Raw genomic sequence first — 5,584 nt, forward strand, 5'->3', positions numbered from 1 at the left:
GCCTACAGGAATACAAGCGGAGATATCATTGTTTGTGTGGTTAGAACTGTATTAACTAAGAGGAGCAAAAACCAAAAATTTCCCTCTTGCCACGGTTGTTTGGTTATAGAGTATGCTCTAAGGTCTCTCCCAATGCATGTTTCTTAGCACAACTTCATAGGTATTTTGCTGATGTGTCATGGTAGTTAATGAGGTAAGAGAGGGAGGTTATAGCTTAACTAAAATACAACCTTGCACGTGGCCATTAGGCAAAAAAATCTGCTAGCCCAGTCACATGTATGCATGAGTCTCAAATCTTTAAATTTGCACACAACCCCTAAGAAACAATGCGTTGGGCTAGTTGTCTTTTAAATTTTGGGGGCTGACTAGGGTTTAGGTGATTGGGTTCAGATTTTGGGTAAATCACTTCTCTTCTTCTTTGTGCCCTTGCTACACTTGTTTACTAGGCATTCCATCTCGAGCTAACTATGTCTCATCCACTTGTTTTTATCTATGTCCCAACGCACATGCATCACTCAACCATCTACACGCATCAACTAGGAAGCTAGCTAGGGCTCGTACATCTGTTCACCAAAGATGCAAGCAGTCATCCTTTGATTTACTACGTACGTCATGGTTGACGAATGAATGGACTTAGTGGGCTTGGCCGGTCTATCAAGGTCTGGTAGATCAAGTACTACAACTAGGATGAAAATGATACACTGGTATTCATATTATTCTTAAAGAAGAAGAAAATTAAATAAAACCTAAAACAAAATGAAAGTAATAAAGTTCTATAAGAAAGAATAAATTAGTGGTATTGGTATTACCCGTTTAAGAAGAAAGAAAATGAAAAAGTTTTGCAATAAATAATGACAAAATTTGCGCATACATTACACATTTTTTAGCTTGTAAATATAACCATCTAATAATGCAATTTTCATAAAATGGAACTTTCCTAAGTAGGAATGAATTAGTGGTGTTGGAATTACCCTTCAAGAAGAAAGAAAAAAATAAACAGTAGAAAAATCAAAATAATAAATGTTCTAAGAATGAATGAATAAGGGGCATTGGTATTACCCTTGAAGGGAAAATAAAATAAACAAAACAAACAATGAAAGTTTTTTCACACAATTTAGTAAAAAAAATGTGCTTTTTTATAATATTCAAGAATAACCGTATGATAGTGAAATTTTTACAATAAATTACTTTCCTAAGAAGGAATAAATTAGTGGCATTGGTATTACCCTTAAAGAAAAATCAAAATGAATTAGGAACTAAAAAAAATCAAAATAATGAAGTTTTTGTAAAAAATAATGAATTAGCGGATTCAATATTATCCTTTGAGAAAAAAAGAAGTAAAAAAACTAAAACAATATCGAAATAATTAAGATTTCTAAGAAAGAATAAATTAGTAGCATCTGTATCACTTTTTAGGAAGAATTGAAATAAAAAAGCAAATCTGAAACAAACGATGGCAAATCTTGCACACAATATAAAAAAACTTGCGCCTTTTTGTAATATGCAAGAATAGGCATATGATAGTGAAATTTTCGCACAAAAGTAGTTTCCTCAGAAGGAATGAATTACTGGCATTGGTGATATCCTTACAGAAGAAAGGAAATGAAATTAAAACAGAAAATCAAAATAATGAAGTTTGCTCAGAACAAATGATTTAGTGGATTTGGCATTACCCTTTAAGAAGGAAGAAAATAAAAAGTAAAAAAAATAAAATAAAATATTGTACTTCTCTAAGAAAGAATAAATTAGTGGCATATGTTTTATCATTTAAGAAGATAGACAATAAAAACAAATCTAAAATAAACAATGAGAAAATTTGCACACAATATGTAGATAAACTGTGTTTTTTAATATGCAAGCAGAAACATACAATAGTGGAATTTGCACAAACAAAAAATGCATAAGAGGAATGAATTAGCGGCAATGGTAGTACCCTCAAAGAAGAAAGGAAAAGAAATAAAACCTAAAACCAAATCAAAATAACAAAGTTTTATAAGAAATAATGAATTAGTGGCTTTTGTATTACCCTTTAAGAAGAAAGAAAATGAAATAAAAACTAAAAACAAAAATAAAAAATTATTAGGAAGAATGAATTAGTTGCATTGGTATTTACACTTTAGGAAAGAAAATTTTAAACAAATAGTAAAATAAACAATGACAACATTTCCATATAATATACATAGTTAGTTTGCTATTTAAAAATATGCAAGAATAAAGAGATAATAGTGGGATTTCCACAAAAAAGGCTTCCTAAGAAGCAATGAATTAGTAGCATTTGTGTTAGCCTTAATGAAGAAAGAAATATATTAAGTCTAATACAAAAACAAAAAATAAAAATAATGAAGCTTTATAAGGAAGAATGAATTCGTGGTATTGATATTATCTTTTAAAAATATACAAAATTTAGAAAATGTAAAAAACTTATGCAAAACTTCGCATTGAAATTGCACTTATTGTAATATGCAAAGAATAATCATATAATAGTGCAACTTTTGCACATATTGTATGCTCCATCCGTCCCATATTATTTGTCGCTCAAATGGATGTATCTAGCACTGAAATACATCTAGATACATCCATTTCAGCAGCAACTAATGGCCTAGTTCTTTTTAGCTTTTGATTCTCCAGAATCAACTTTTGGGAAACTTCCCACAGAATCAGCTTCTCTCAGAATCAGCCAGAATCAACCGTCGAGTTCTTTTCTGAGATTTTGGTCTATTATTATGGGATGAGTTGTATGCTGAAATGTCTGTAATGTCCCTGAACTAAAACTGAGTGTTGAATTGCTAACACTTGGTTGTTTCGAACAAATTATCGTCGAATATGAGCATGAATACGATTTATGAATATTTTAGCTTGCTAAATATTACAATAAAGAAGGTTTCCAAGTTTCCCTTGCTACAAAAGAAGTTGCTAAATATTATTACAAATAGACTGACTAATCTCATGGTACAAGACTGGTAGCAATAGCATCGCGTGTTTCAGCCATGGTACCATCATCTTCTGGTGGTAGAGCATTGGCGCGTGTAAATGGCAATGGGGGCTACACACACGCATCATTAGCACATAGCAGTAGCAAAACAGAACCACTCACAAGTAGCATTGAGCAATTGTAGTAGAAAAAAGAATTAAAAAAAATCATCTACCTACACATTATAGAGAAGAACTCTTGTTCCATGTACAGAGAAGAATCTAACAAATAAACTCGGGTAGAAAAAAGAGTAAGAGTAGGGCGTTTTGGTGCCCAGGCTCATCTGCACCAGGTTAGAAAAAAATCATAAAAAATTCAAAACAAATTCAAAAAATTCCAAATAAAATTTGTGTGGTAGACAATTTTATGCGTGAGGCCCGCTCCAAATTTCAAGTCATTTGGACATATGAGCAGCTCTCAGCAAAAAAGACAAATCGGGCCAAAACAGTACATGAATAGTAAACATTTTTACAGACCCCCAATTTATCTTTTTTGCTGAGAGCTGCTCATATGTCCAAATGACTTGAAATTTGGAGCGGGCCTCACGCATCAAATTGTCTACCACACAGATTTTATTTGGAATTTTTTGAATTCTTCTAGTATTTGTTTTGATTTTTTCCGTCGGTGCGGGTGCAGATGAGCTCAGGGGCAGAAATGGATTTTCGATCTACCTACACATTATAGAGAAGAACTCTTGTTCCATGTACAGAGAAGAATCTAACAAATAAACTAACATCATCTACATTCATCCATCAATCAAGCAAATCATCTACATCCATCTAGCAATCCATTGTCCCATGTACAGAAAAGAGCTACAAATCATCTACATCCATCTATCCATCCACTCTTCCATGTACAGAGAAAATAGAAGAGAGAGAGAGAGAGAGAGAGAGAGAGAGAGAGAGAGAGAGAGAGAGAGAGAGAGAGAGAGAGAGAGAGAGGCTCACCGAGGCAGCGGACAGAGGACAGCAGCAGCCCGCTGGATGGCTCTTCGGGGCCAGCGGAGGACGGTAGGGAGGGCGGTCGGAGCCGGCGGGGCGGAGGACCTCAGGGGCTGGCGGGATGGGGGTCGGAGGAGGCGGCGCTGAGCACTGCTTCGGCTGGCCGGATGGGCGCGTCAGGCGGCGCTCGTCTGCTCCAGCAGGGTCACCGCCGTTCGTCGAGGGAGGAGGGGCGGCGGGTCAGGAACCCTAGCGGCGGCTGGAGGAAAGGGGAATCGAGCGAGGACAGGGGAGCGAGCGCGGCCGATGTGTTTTCTGGGCCGCAGTCGGTCGGGCTGTGGAAGGGCATTTTGCCTGTAATTTCATGCTGAAATAGGGGTACAGTCTGAAAACGGGTGAATAGCTCCTATGCGACACATTTCATGTGAATCGGAAGGAGTGCGACGTAGTTGCCAGAAATAGCTCCTGTGCACCATCTTACATGGCAATAATAGCCCCAATACGACCAGGTGGTTAAAACATGGGTTCAGTCGTCAACGGGACTGCGGTTAAGGTAAAAACAGGGGGTCAAACTAATCGGTGGTGGGTCCCACTTGGCAGTGCATCGATTCCCCGCCTGACTGAACACGTGCTTCTCCCCTGCTTCTAGTTGCTGCTCTCTTCTTCGTTCTCGTCGGCGGCGGCGACGACGACGACGGCCGTGGCTGCGCATGTGGTGACTGTATTCGGCACCATTTCCCTCCGTCTTGAGTTAGATCTGACCAAGTGAGCCTCTGTTTGCCCCTATTTTCCACGAGATCCAGATTGTGGAGGTGGGTGAGACTGGGGAGCGGCGGCGGGGCGGCGTTGGGCTGAACGAGATGGAGCCACGAGAGACTACGTCGACTAGGTAATCACCCTGTCCAACCTCTTCAACCCTGCGATGTGTGCCTCGTCTACTTCGACTATGCCTCACAGTGCCCGCCATTGATAAACAGTAGGAATGTTGCTCGTACCTTCGAATTCAGTGTGGAATTCTTACCATCTAAAGCAAAGCTAGTTGACGGTAGCGTGCGAGACATAGAGAGAGATACAATTGTGAAAATGGAGGTTGAATTTGAAGAGATTGATCCACAGTTACAGAGCATGGAAGAGAGGGTCGTGAGGAATGTTGTGGAGAAAATAGGGGAAAGCATTTTTTTGGGGTCCAGAGTAAGAGGTGGCATTGTTACGGTTTGATAATTGGAAGGGTGAGTATGTGAGAATTGAGAATGGTGAAGAGATGGCTGATGAAATTGAACGGCAAGACGGCTGGGTGCTAGCTCTTGAGCATGCGTTGGTTTTCCCTTGTTGAGGAAAGGGTGATGCAGCAAAGTAGCGTAAATTTCCCTCAGTTTTTGAGAACCAAGGTATCAATCCAGTAGGAGGCCACACGAAAGACCCTCGTAACTACACAAACAAATAAGAACCTTGCACCAACGCGATAAAGGGGTTGTCAATCCCTTCACGGCCACTTGCAAAAGTGAGATCTGATAGAGATGATAAGATAATATTTTTGATATTTCTATGATAAAGACTAAAAGTAAAGAAAGCAAAATAAACGGCGATAGAAATAGCTAGTTGACGGGAGATTAATATGATGGAAAATACACCCGGGGGCCAAAGGTTTCACTAGTGGCTTCTCTTAAGATAG

At 38.6% G+C, this 5,584-nt stretch overlaps 1 long non-coding RNA gene across 1 annotated transcript; it reads right to left on the minus strand.

Moving 5' to 3' along the window:
• Positions 1-2,797: 2,797 nt before the first annotated feature.
• On the minus strand, positions 2,798-4,234 carry LOC120969602 (uncharacterized). The gene is made up of 2 exons (XR_005763935.2): positions 3,919-4,234; positions 2,798-3,043 (listed from the first exon to the last, which is right to left on the minus strand). It is a non-coding gene; the product is annotated as an uncharacterized lncRNA (long non-coding RNA).
• Positions 4,235-5,584: the final 1,350 nt, after the last annotated feature.

Source organism: Aegilops tauschii, chromosome 7 (assembly GCF_002575655.3).
Source record: "Aegilops tauschii subsp. strangulata cultivar AL8/78 chromosome 7, Aet v6.0, whole genome shotgun sequence".
Lineage (NCBI taxonomy): Eukaryota > Viridiplantae > Streptophyta > Magnoliopsida > Poales > Poaceae > Aegilops > Aegilops tauschii.